The 13,896-nt window shown below is 40.5% G+C and overlaps 1 long non-coding RNA gene across 1 annotated transcript; it reads right to left on the bottom strand.

Annotated features, from left to right (window-relative positions):
* Window positions 1-224: 224 nt before the first annotated feature.
* Window positions 225-5,475, bottom strand: LOC143435078 (uncharacterized). Its single transcript, XR_013105057.1, has 2 exons — window positions 4,838-5,475; window positions 225-4,612 (listed from the first exon to the last, which is right to left on the bottom strand). It is a non-coding gene; the product is annotated as an uncharacterized LOC143435078 (long non-coding RNA).
* Window positions 5,476-13,896: the final 8,421 nt, after the last annotated feature.

The following is a 13,896-nucleotide window of genomic DNA, read 5'->3' as shown; positions in this document are numbered from 1 at the left end:
GAGACAGCATTTTCTGATAAGGGATCAGACAGAGATCATATCAAATCCTAGAAATGTCTGAGGAGAGAACATTACTTTCTGAAGGAAGAAAATAAAGAGATCCGGAAACTGTTATATATAGTGGATTAAGCAGGAACAGCAGGAAGAACAGTTGACATAGGCAGCAATGAGACTGAAGGGTGGACACATGAGAAAAGAATCATGAGGGAACATGAAACCATGGAAAGAATTTTAAATTTTATTTCCAGTTTCACAAAAAGAAAAAGGTTTGAAGTCGATACAGCAACCGGTAACAACAATTATATATCTATCTTACCTTCAGAAAGACAGATTATCAATTCTCATTCACATAAAGATGCCATGATAGGTGCTGCACTTAAGAGCCCTGGCTACTATTGCAGAGGACCTGGGTTGCATTACCAGCACCCATGAGGTGTCTCACAGTTGTATCTAACTCCAGTTCCAGGTGATTCAATGCTCTCTTCTGGCCTCTGTTTGTGCTGCAAGCACTTGGTGGACAGGTATAGTTGCAGGCAAAATAACCGAAGCCACAAACATAAATAAACAATTAAAAAGGACATCTCAACACGAGCATCCTGGTCAGCTTCAAAACCAGCAGGATTGGGATCCTCAAGCTTTCTGGTCAGTGGTCAGAATGTGACTTCAGATTTGGGCACTGAAGTGGCTTTATATCACCTGGATATTCCACCCATCAGAAATCGCATGGGAGAAAAGAGCTTTCTCTATCTGCAACGTTATGTGTTTGGGACAAGCTCAAGACATCTCTATTTAAATCCTATTGAGTAGAACTGGCTCACAGGGTGACCTTTGTCTTTGCGAGAAACTAGACACTGTTGTCTCCACTAGAGTCATCTGTGAACACCAGGGCTTCACTTTTCAAGAGGGTAGACACTGAAGAACTATCAGTAAGCTCTGAAGTTGTGAGAAGTCATTGGACAGGGTTGAGCATGGCATATAGATTTATATGACTAAGTCCATCCATTTGATTGTTGTGTACAAAAAGATGTCAATAGTCAAAGCAGGGAAACCAGCTTGCAGTCTGTGACCATAAACTGCATTCTATTAACACCACTCTGGAGATGGTCTGATAGATTTTTAGCTGCAAAGCTCACCCTGTTATTAACCACATGATCCCGTGCTGCATCCTGAAGATTTTAGTCCCCGATTGATACGCTTAATCTCTGTTTGTAAAAGATTACAGAACCACTTGACAACATAGAAATCGTCTTATACTCCTCTGAGATTTTTTATCAAATCTCATTAAAAGGAAAACTTACCTGTATTTTTTAATATAAAGAAAGCTTTTACAGACTTAGCACATGTTCGGGTCAGTATGTTACTAGTCTTAAGAGAAATCAGTGTAGACTTAAAAGCAGGGCTGCCCACTCCATGGCATAACCTCACGACAAACATTCTCCACTCTCCGGGCAGCCTATGTGGACTAGATTTAGAAAGACTATTTCTACTTGTGCTGGCTGGTTTTATGTCAACTTGACACTGTAGTACCAGGAAGCGTTCCTGAATCCCAAAAGACCAATCAGGAGCCGATCTAATGCAGTCTCACAAGGGTCTTTATTCACAAGTTTGAGCTTGGATTTAACCTTACCACTCACCCATAACATACTTTTGGTGGAGAAAAAGCTCCGAACACTCATCGGGACAAGGCTTTATAGAAAATGACAAGCAAGGGCTGAGTGTTTCTAGCCTGGAAAGCATCTATTTTTTTTTTGGGGGGGGGTGGGATCTACTATGGCCTTTAATGTAATTGGCTGGTGCTGGGAGACAAACCATAAACTTAACTTCTGTTTTCCTACTGATTGGTGGTTGTTAGGCAGGGGTGATCTTGTAACCTGGGGGTGCAGATCTATTGTGGGAATAACTTGGAGACTGGTGCTAGATGCTGGATTTGTTGGGGGGATAGCCTGGAAATTGGTGCTAGATGCAGATTTTGCTGGGGTAGGGGGAGCTAACCTGGAGACACATGTCTTGTTGGGGGTAGCCTGGAAACTGGTGCTAGACATTGTTCTGTTAGTTCACTTGAGCTCAAACTTAGGTCAGATGCTCTAAGATGGAGTCTGAACCCAAAAAGTTTGGTCTCTCAACACAAGCTAGAGTCATCAGAGATGAGGGAACATTAACTGGGGAAATGCAAGCTTTAGGGCATTTTTAAAATTAGTGACCAATAGGGGAGGGCCCAGCCCATTGAGAGTGGTGCCAGTCCCGGGACTGGCATTGCGGTCCTGAGCACTGTAAGAAGGTAGGCTGAGCAAAGCCATGAGGAGGAAGTCAGTAAGCAATACCTCTCCCTGGCCTTTGCATCAGCTCTTGCCCCTGCTCGAGTTCTTGTCCTTACTTTCTCTGATGATGAATTGTGAAGTGTGAGTGTAAGCTGTAAGGTTTGGGTCACCGTGTGTCATCAGAGCAATGAGGACCGTACTAAGATGCCACTTACTATGAATAAAGCTGCTATGAACATAGTTGAGCACATGTCCTTGTGGTACGGTAGGGCATCTTTTGGGTATATGACCAGGAGAAGTATAACTGTGTCTTGAGGTAGAATTATTCCCAATTTTCTGACAATCCATCAAGCTGTTTTCCAATGTAGTTGCGCAAGTTTGTGCTCACACCAGCAACGGAGGAGTGTTCCCCTTGTTTCACATTCTTGCCAACATGAGCTGTCACTTGAGTTTTTGATCTTAGCTATTCTGATAGGTGTAAGATGGAATCTCAGACTAGCTTTGATTTGAGTTTCCCTGATGACTAAGGATGTTAAACATTTCTTTAAGTGCTTCTCAGTCATTACATATTCTTCTGTTGTGAATTTTCTATTTAGCTCTGTACTCATGTTCTCATTGAGTTACTGGTTTGTTGGTGTCTTTATATATTTTGGATATTAGACCTCTGATTGATGTACAGTTGGTTAACAGTGGGGGGGGGGGAGGAGGAAGTGTGTGTGTGAAGGTGGGACTTGGAGGAGAGGAGGGAGCGGGAGGCAATCAGGATGCAGCGAATAAATAAATAAATTAATGTAAAAAGATACCACTTTCTATAAATATCTCTCCAAAAGAATATGAGATAAGAGAGAGGGGGAGGAAAAAAGGGAGGGGGAAGGGAAGGAGAGAAAGAGATAGATAGATAGATAGATAGATAGATAGATAGATAGCTTTTGATAACAAAGTTTAGTGCTGAAGCCAAAGCCAAAGATAATATTGAAATACTACTTACATTTTTAATTATTTCCTATAATTGTCCAGGGTAATTGTTCCCTTTAAGCGTATTAAATAATGTATAATGTTTGCAGCAAAGAGATGATGGTTAATCTTTGTTTCTGGAGATATTTTCCCTTGTGGCTAAAGAAATGAAGTTTGTATTATGCATGCCCCAGGGCAAATTGAAAAAAGCGAAAGTAAGGGAAGAAAAAGAAGCTAGGAAACAGGTCATTACTTTTCATTCGATAAATTGTGTTACTTGATTTCTAAGGCGACTTGATGTGTTTGGTGTCTTGATAATAAAGCCAGCTGATTGTGCAGGTTTGTGACAAGGACAAGAAGTGCTAGGAAAGTCAAAGTCATTCTGTTTCCTTCAGTGAAGTCATTGGTTCAGGACAGCACCACATAACCAGTCAGTCCGACACAGAGGGTGCCAAATACTAGACTCTTTTTTTTTTTTTTTCTTTAAGTGGGGCAGGATGGAGAGACCAGAGCAACTCCATCTTGGGTTCAGACTCCATCTTAGAGAACCTGACCTAAGGTTGAACTCTACCAACAAGCCTGTGTACCTAACACTAGTTTCCAGGTTATTCCCCAACAAGCCTGCTTGTTGCACCTAGCATCAGTTTCCAGGTTACTCTCTAACCAGCCTACACCTCTAACAACCACCAATCAGGAGGAAAGCAGAAGTTAAGTTGATGGTTTGGCTCCCAGCACCAGCCAATTTATTTTAAAGGGCAACAAAATTTTGTAATAGCCCCCAGTTAAATGCGTGTCAGGCTCGAAACCCCCTAACTTGTTTGCTTGCCTCTATAAATGCTTGCTTTGAAACTGGGCTCTGGGCTTTGCCCTCCAGTCCTGCTGCTTCAGGGTCAGCAGTGAGGCCAAGACCCAGCTTGAATAGAGACCCTAAGGCGATTGCATCGGAGTCGGCTCCTTGGTGGTCTTTTGGGTTTATGAAGGGGCACAGCAGGACAAGAGACGATCAACAATTAGCGACGAGTTCATTACAAATTTTTTAGTGACTTAAAGTGAACACATCAACAATATATGTTCACCACAGCATTTGAGCTGGGAGAGGTCCTGCATCTAATTAATAAGAGTAGCCCACTCTCCTCATTCTAAAAATGGTTAGGAGTGAAATTCAATACTTAGATGTCCTTCAATTTGTTTTCTCCCTTTTATTCTACTATAGTTGTTTAGGCATCACTGAAATATTATGAATATAAGTGAGGCTGGGTTCACTACTAAAATCCATGAACTAGAAAACAGCTCAAATAATCTGCCTTATTAAAAGGAATATCTTCTTTTGAAAGTTTGAATTTATGTTTTTCTAATTACATCTTGCATGGTGGGTCATCAAGAAGGGAAAAATATTCATGCTGTGGAAAAAAAAAAAAAGAGGGCTTTTAAAAACCGAAATTGTCTTTGTCTTTAAATTTTCTCTTTGGGAGATTTATCAAATATTGCAGGAACTGAAAGTTGATAATTACAGTGTTTGCCCAGGAAAAAGTTACCATATGCTTCCAAACTATTATGTGGGAGCCCAGTTTTAATGAGTCATAGATGAGTGATTTAATTGCACTCATTCCTTTTATACTAATTACCTAGCGAAAGGAAATGATATTCTTTGCTTTTATGTTGCTCCCAGTCGACATATACTAAATGGTCCCAATCTCAAGACACCACCGTGCTCTGATTTTTCTCCCAGCTTCAAAGTAAACGTTTTAGACTATGGAGAAAGGCAGAGACCTACTGGAAAAAAAATGATATTTTAAACCAGTAAATAAGAGAGGGCATCTGGACATCATAGATGGCAAAGCAAGACAGTTGAGAATCATCAGGCAGAAGTTAAAATTGTTAGGGATTGTGGCATGCACTACTAAGATGGAGGACATTGGCGGGAAGATTACCAATGGGTGTTGCTTGTCAATCCCCAGGAAGGAGCAGGGGCCACGCTGTGTAGGATACTTGAATCAAGTCTGAAGGTGTTATTTGTTTATAGCTAATTTTTCATTAGATGATACAGTTACTGCCCTTTAAATGGTTTGAATTGCCACTGGAGTGCTCAAGTATCTGCAACCACCGAAATTCCGCTTCCCCCAGGAATCCTGAAAAACACTGCACCTGACGTCAGAACTTCCGTCCTAGCAGAGGGTGTTGGGGCCCCCGCCCCTTCAAATCACTGTGTGTAGAAAAAGAACAGCCTTTCTCAGGGGGGCATTCTTCTTCATCAGAGAGAAGTGCTGGGCATTTGAGAAACTAATTTGAAGGACAGGAGAAACCAATACAGGGGCTAAAGCTGACATAAAATTACTGTTGGAAAACGAAATTTAAGTTAAGTGTTAGCATATGAAAAGTAAACCCAGCCGGGCGGTGGTGGTGGTGGTGCACGCCTTTAATCCCAGCACTTGGGAGGCAGAGGCAGGTGGATTTCTGAGTTCGAGGCCAGCCTGGTCTACAGAGTGAGTTCCGGGACTGCTAGGGCTGTACAGAAAACCTCCCGTCTTGGAAAACAAAACAAACAAACAAAACAAAACAAAACAAAACAAAACGGAATGAAAGTAGAGACCATCAAGAGAATGGACATCTAGACAAGAATGAAGTGAAAGAGGCCGGCCTAGATAGTGAGCGAGGAGAGGAAGGAGGGTTAGAAGAACAGTGAAGCTGCGGAAGAAGGAAGGAGTAGCCGCAAGGGAGAAATACCAGATACAAAATAGTCGCTCCGCACCACAAACAGAACGGACCAATTCAGAAGGACCGCTCAATTCCAGTGACAGCTGACTCAGAGCAATCAAACCAATGACAGGGGTCGGTAAATCGCTACACTTTAAAGATAAAGGAAAAAAGACCCTCAGACCCCAGGCCTAATTAATAAACATACCACCAGCTAATAATATGTGAATCGCTCATGAAATCGGCCTATCAGTCTTCTCGAAAGCAGCATGTAAGGTAAGATGAAAATAAACATTACAGGACGTGTGGGCAAACAACAGGACCACACAAGTGGTCCTCAACCTGTGGGTCGCGACCCACCGAGATCGCACATCACCAATTTACTATTACTGCAGCAAAATTGCCAGTTATAAAGTAGCAACAAAATAAATTTATGGCTGAGGGTCACCACGACCTGAGGAACCATATTTAAAGTGTGGACACATTAGGAAGGCTGAGAACCACTGCTTTAGATGTACTTTAAGTGTCAAGCCTGTTGATGAAAAAAAAATGGAAACGTTCAAAATATGAGGGTTTTTTTCTTTTTTCCCCTTTATTGAAACTAGATTCTTTTCTCACACAATACATCATGATTTTCTCACATATTACATCCTCCAGCCCTTACATTGACTATTTAATTGATGAGCCAAGGCTAAAATAAAATGGTGTTGAGAAAGAACACCATACAAGCATTATGCCTCTTAATATCAGAAACCATAACCTCAAAATGGGAAAACAGAAACATGGAGGACAGGGTAGAACAAACTCAATAACTGATACACTGTCACTAGTTACGCTCAAATAACACCACCATAAATGGATCACTCAGATGACTCTCGCTAAGGAAGCCAGAGTCAAGATACAAGTTACAAAGTACAAAGATAATTTTAGCACGCACATAGAAAGTTACTGTGTTTTAAAATAAGTGAGTAAAGAGGCAGCTTATGTAGAAAAAAGTAAATATAGAGTTATAACTAACATAATCATTATAGAGACTAAGCAAGTCAGTCAGTCATTCCAACAAACGTCCACGGATAGACTTTAATGGTTGAAAGAAAAAATATTTTCAGCTTAATTCACAAATGGGACTCAAGTGTGCGATGTGAAGGACAGATCTAAGGCTAAGGGATTGAGAGGAGGTCAAGAAGATCAGAAGTGAACCAGGGCCAGTGAAGACGAAGAGAGTGCATGGGTTATTGACAGAGATGTGGACAAACAGCAGCCAAGCCAAAATGTGTTAGAGACGGTGCAAAAACCCCGCTCCAAGATGGAAGCACAAAGATTATGAACACCTATGCATTAAATTACTACCATAAGCAGTGTGTAATGACACTTAGTGGCCACATTCTGAAGTCGGGGATTTTTACACATCTCTCTAAGATTAAAATGACAACATTTTATGTTGTATTTAACATTTTATGATGTGTATGTAACAGGCCTTTGTACAAACAAAATCAACTACATAGAGCTTATAGTCCCATAACATTCCATAGCAATGGAATAAAAACAGAACTTAGTTTATAGGATATGAAAAACCTTAACAGAGATAATCTATTGTTGTAAAAGGTAGGTTTTATTTCAATTGAGATACAGGAAGGCCAACAGACCAAGAGCAAATTGCCACGGAAAAATTAGTTCAGGGAGTTGGAAAGATGTCTTAGAAGTTAAGAGCAGTGTGTGCTTTCCCAAAGGACCTGGATTCAATTCTCAGGAACCTGCATGGTAGTTCACAGCCAAAGGATTCAACTTCCTCTTCTGTTCTCCATGTATACCACCTGCTTGCAGTGTACAAATACATGTGGGAAAAACACTCACAGAAATAAATAAAAATAAGGAGATGTAAAAAAAAAAAATAACCCCAAACTATCCTTAGTCTGTTAAACTTGCAGATTCCTAAAGGGGTGTGTGTGTGTTGTGCACAGAGGGCCTCATAAAGAGTATGGGGTCAGTAAAGAAACAAATCGGGGGGTTGGGGAAAGAGAAACATATTCTTTCCTGTGGCTTCTGGCAAGGCAAGGCAATGTGTGTTTAGGATGAGCTTGTTAGAACAACTTTTCATGAGTTCTAGAATGTCCATGGATGGGTGATCCTTGTCTTTGGGAAGATGAAGCCAGATAGAGGATAAACCCAAAGTCCTAAAACCTGGCATATGGGTCTCGAGGGTTAATGGGAAGGTGAGTTGATGTGCTTTTCAAAGGTGTTCGCTATCTCCAGGAGTTACTCCCAAGGAAGGCAAGTCTTGCTAGAGTCAGCAAAGTCACAAAACACGAAACCACTAAAACCACAAAATGACATAATTAACAGATCGGTGAGTTGGGATATGCTTACAGACTTTGAAAAACACTGGTAAGTTAGGATACACAAACGAAAATGATTGAACTTAAATATTACAGCCAGTGAAGTAAGGCAAGAATAAAGCTTTACAAGGGGGACAGAAGAGAGATAATGTCTCCATTTCCAAATGATATAATTATATGGTTAAATGTTTTTAAAAATTTATAAAAAATTTGTTGGAACTAAAAAGTAAACTTACAGGTTACAAGGTGGGATGGTCAAAGGGAAGGGAAATCACAGTACTACAGAAGATAAAAAGGAGGAAAGGGGGAAACAGGAGGCAAAAGGGAGAGGATACATATACAGTTAAGGAACGGTTTATAAAAGGACTACTTACTGGAAATGTCTAAAATTAGGTGACTATATGACGCAGAATAACAAAGTATAAAATACAAAATAAGTAAGATAATGATGCTGAGTGTGGAAAGAAAATAAAAACTCACACAGTTCAGGAAAAAAAGTAGCTTATTTTTGGATCTTCAGGTACATTCTTTGAGTGGAAGGACCGGCTGAATTGTGGGCTCTTCTTTTTCCTGCGGCTTTACGCTGAAGCTTAGCAGAGACCGCACTTTGCAGCTCTCTTTTGCGTGCCAGCGCCCTCTGCTGGACACAGTCAGCATTGCAGTTTATTTGTCCCAAGTTCTCTGAGATAGCATTCTTTCAGTGACTAAAGTTTTATCAGGGAATTAGCCAATGACACTCTGAAGCAGGCGGAGGATATATATTCTCACCTCCCAGACCTCCTACGCATCACTTTTTCCCACCCGCTGGTCTCAGACTAATCTTTCTCAGACATCAGGGTATTACTTTTAGTTGATAACCAGGGCTAGCCTCAAGGGTAGGGCTGTGTCTCTACTTCCTTGCCAGAGCAGAGACATCTAAGGATTACTGACCTAAGGCCCGGGCTCTGGATCTCAGGCCTCAGGTATTTAACAATAAGCTCAATATTTAACAATAAGGTCTCTCCCAGGATGGTACAGGCCCACCACCCTCTGTTAGAGTGACCAAATGGGACTTCCCTGTTCTGCTGATCCAAGAGACACAGAATCACTGCCTCACCTCGGTCCTCACTTGAGTTAGAGCCCTGTGAAGGTTGTGGTCTGGTTGGAGGGTGGGGTTGCCTGAGTCTGACCTGGCTTACATTTACGATCTTCTTCTGAGCCTCACCCCAGGGTCTCGGAGTTGGTGTTTTGGCTCACTTCGGATCTGTGAATCCGCTCTCTTTTTCGTGCAGTTACCGCTGAGGTTTCTTTTCACTCCCTTTGCGGACTGTTTAGGGCTCTTTTCCTTTTTTTAGTTAGAAAAACACACTCTCTCTGTGTTATCTATATCTGTATCTGTATCCGCATCCGTATCTATATATAGATATAAATAACTTTAAAAAACATGTGTTTAGTGTGTGTGTGTGTGTGTGTGTGTGTGTGTGTGTGTGTGTAGGGTGTGTGCTTGCCTGGTGTACCTTTGCAAACCAGAGGACAACTTGTGGGACTCGTTTCTCCCCTCCACCATATGGCATCCAGGCTTAATGACGAGGGTTTTCGCTTGCTGAGCCATCTCACCGGGGTCCCAGTTCCGAGTTTTATTCCGACTCTTTCACACCAGCCGCCATGGAGGCAGCTTGTAGCCCATCATGAGGTATAGGACAGATACTAAATGTGTTGCTAATACACAGATTCATACACTTATGTTTAAGAGGAGAGTGATAATGAATACTGGGTGCGCTTGGGATGGAAGAGATGCTTTTCTCCCTGTGGAGAATGCTGTGGGCTGAGGCTCTGGGCTGCCAGCCACCTACATAATTACACTTGGCTACAATCTCTGAGCTCATTGCAGATCAGATGATCCGGTGCTACCTCTCAACGTAGCTTTAAAGGAACTACTATTTTTCTTTGTTTAAACAATGAGCATTAAAACAATATAACCGAAGATCTGCCAGTTTATGACTCAGGGGTCCGGTCACTGTTTCTTTTGAATATAATATTTTAATAAAAATATGCTCAAGTCCACTTATTTGCATAGTATCTTCTCTCGCTTTCCCTTTATTGCTGCACTGCTAAGTAGCTGAAAGGAGAGAAGATGTCTTACAAAGTTGACCACATTTGCTACGAGAAATCTTTAAATAAAAGCTAACCCTTGGTCTGTAAGTTCAAAGGACTTATGGGTCTTGAATCAATTAAACTTACGGCGCTGTCTGTGGTTAGCACCAAGAAAACCGTTCAGTTGATCGGTAAAGTTGTTCCTCCTGTGGAATAGTAACTTTGGTGGCTGTCCCTTTAAAAATAGGCCCTGAAATTAAATGTCTTTGGAATATGCTATGCATTTCTGTCTTGAAAAATCCTCATCCGTACTAAAACACGACAGAGATTCAGTGTCTTCTGGGCTCTGCGGAAACCTACACACACAGAGCATACATTTTATACACAATGCATAGTTAAAACAGAAACATTGAAAAGGCCTCAAAGAGACACTTCCTGTTTTTATTTTTATGTTAAATAAAACACATGCATAAATTATTACTTTAAAAAGCTCAGTGTGGTATAAATAGGAAAACAGTGATAGCTTCATATTCATTGGATATGCTGTAAAAATGGAATTTAATCCGAGTAAAATTATACACACACAAAGCAATTGAGTAGACAGAAAGTTGCAGGATTGTAAATAATCGTCTCCTACAAGAGTGTAACAAGCGAGTGTTGGGGATCAGGGCACAGATGGAAGAGTTTCTAGGACTTTAGAGCACTCATTTATGACAAACATGGAATATTTCAATAGTGGGCAGAGGAGATTTTACATGCTCCCGACACACACAAAACGATTTGTGTCTGACATAAGAGGTATATTTTACTTTATTGTAATATATATAGTAATATGTCATATATATTATTGATATATATATGTATATATGTACATATATATATCTCAAATGACAGGTGGACTTCATCAGCCCAAACATTTGTTATATGCTACTAAAAAATAAAAAATTTAATCAGAGGAAAAAGATTAACCCTGTACCTTTTATGAGCAACTGTGAGCAGGTGTCTGGACACAGAAAGAATCACTTCTCACAGGTTTGTAAAGCTTATGGTAAGTTTAAAATTGCTGCACGTTATTAGGATAAATTGTTTAAACAAACCACTGCTTCTTGTTTTCTCTTCTTCTACTTCTCAAGGGCTCCAAAACCCATTCTGTGCAATGCTTGTTTGTACACGATCCTTGGGGACTTCGTGTGCCTGTGGTTCCTTCTGTCTTCTATGCTGGCCTCTTTGCTGCACACAGTTTATTCAATAAGCCTTTTCAACTAGTTGTAGCATTCAGAACGTGTTGTTTAATTGTTGTTGTTAGTTTATTTATTCTTGTTTGAGGCTTTAAAAAATGCTGAAATCGAATCCTTGTTATGTTTTGATAAGGTTCATTCTTTAAAGTAAAATAGCCCTACAGCACGATTTCTAGGCCAGAAGTCAAATGTAATTAAACATCTTTTATAGAACCTGTCTTGAAATTAACTGAGTCTCGAGTGCCATGTTCTTTCTCTATATCCTGACTAGCAGTAAAATACCCCTTATTTGAGAAATGCAAATGCATATACTGTCACATTTAAAAGTAAATACAAAGCAAATGTGTCATGCTTTAATCACCCCTCCTTTTACAAATGGTGCCATCCTACAGACACAAGCACAGGGCCACATTCTTATTTATGGTGCCAGCTTTTGTAAAAATGTATCATGGACTTCAGAAACAAATAAGTTGAACCTATTAAAGAAAGAAGTATTTCAGCTGATTATTGAGCAAGCTGCAGTTACTATTTTGTGGTTATTAAACTCATCCATAATCGTCTCAGCACTCATTTTCTAAAGTTAGGTAGCTCAGACATCAGAGGAAGTACACTGGTGCCCTGTAGATGTTATTCTTATAATTGTTTGTTGGAGCCAATTAGCCTGGGAGTTGAAACTTACCTAGATGAACTCCATGTGTTTTCCTGTTTGCCCCTATTGTTAGGTAATAATCCCGTTGGGGATTTTAGCTTTCTCTCAGGACTCTCAGGTTCATATTAACCATGGATTGACAATGAGGGATTAGAGCAGTGGAAAGTATCAGGAGTGCAGTGCTTGCACAAGGAACTTTTATCTGCTGGTCTCTAGTTAAGGCTACAAAACAAGCCAGTCTCTTCTAAAGTGAGGAGCTGTGGTTTTGAATCAATGAAATATCCTCCCATGTAGGTACACTAATTGTAATGACAAAAAAAAAACTCATGTCTTAAAAAGACTGTAATATGGAGCTGGGTCCTTTGTGAAGCTGGCTTCTTCTCTCTTTGGAAATAGAGGTATTTTCTGAATTGAAACTAGTAAGAACCAGACTGGTTGTTAGTGTCCCTTCCTCTCTGTAATTCCATATTATAATTGGTTTGACCGGTAGTGGTTGCTTTTACTTTAAAATTAATTCCGTCTGATATTTTATAAATGTAAAGTTAAGTGTTAATTAAAATTATATGAAAAATTTCATATTTGTGATTGGAAGATGAGCAACAGCAAAAGGTTTTCTCCTTCTTCCCCCACCCTTTCTCCCTTTTCTTCCCTCTCCTCTTTCTCCCCCTTCCTCCTCCCAAATGTATTCACAAATAATGAGTATCAATAGGCTGCTTTTCCTGTGGTTCAGAGAAATTCTCACGTAGAATCCTGTGCACTCATCTCCATGCCTGGGAAGGGAACAACATGTGCCGGTTGCCAGTCTCAAGGGAACAGTCTTGCACAGTTTGATACTTTTTGTCAACATTCTTTGGCAGAAGGTTTTGCACAAATATTACTTGAGTTAATCAGTACACTTGTTCAAGGTAAAGCAACATTGTTGCTGACATACAAGTAGGGGGAATAACCAGAATCTCCAAACCCACAGCACGTCAGCATCTATAGTCTGGACAGAACTGCAGGACAGAAAGATCTTTGCATGCGTCCCTTTCACAGGGAAGGTGAGGGACTTTGGAGGCAGTCTACTTGAGGTTTTACACTCCAAGAACCTGGAATGGCTAAGTATTAACATTATAGTACACCTTGTTGTAGGAGGGACCAGGACACAGCCAGGACATCTGGACTGTTCTTACTTCAATATAACACATTCTTGGTGCATTCTGCTTGAGACTTGCAAGCAAGCTAGGAGGAGAGCTGCTCCTCTAAATTAATCTGGGGTCTGGTGGCTGCAATGTGTCATTCATTCCTAATCTAGACACCTCTGACAAAGTTGAAAGACCTCTTTTCTCCTGCTGCAGTTTCTAAAGATATTCATGCAGAAAGGTCTAACTATGCTGTCCTGAAAGTGTGGCTCAGAAACTGAAAAAAAAAAAAAATCATTCTTAGATACTTCTCTGAATTCCTTTGTGAGAATTCTGCCCTTTTGAAAACTTCATCTGATTCCACAACTGGATGTGGAATAGGCACATCAGATAATAATCTTGACAATAAGGATTTGGTCCAATAGCTAAATGCAAAATTGGCAAAATCACAAAGACAAAGCTGCAATTAAGGCAGTTGCCTCCATTTCCTCTGCCACAGCTCTGTGGTCCAACATGGTTTTGTTAATGTAGAGGTTTTTACCCTTCATTGTTAATGAGTACAGTCTCTCTTTT

Source organism: Arvicanthis niloticus, chromosome 19 (genome assembly GCF_011762505.2).
Source record: "Arvicanthis niloticus isolate mArvNil1 chromosome 19, mArvNil1.pat.X, whole genome shotgun sequence".
Classification (NCBI taxonomy): domain Eukaryota; kingdom Metazoa; phylum Chordata; class Mammalia; order Rodentia; family Muridae; genus Arvicanthis; species Arvicanthis niloticus.
This window is presented reverse-complemented; position numbering and strand designations above follow the sequence as displayed.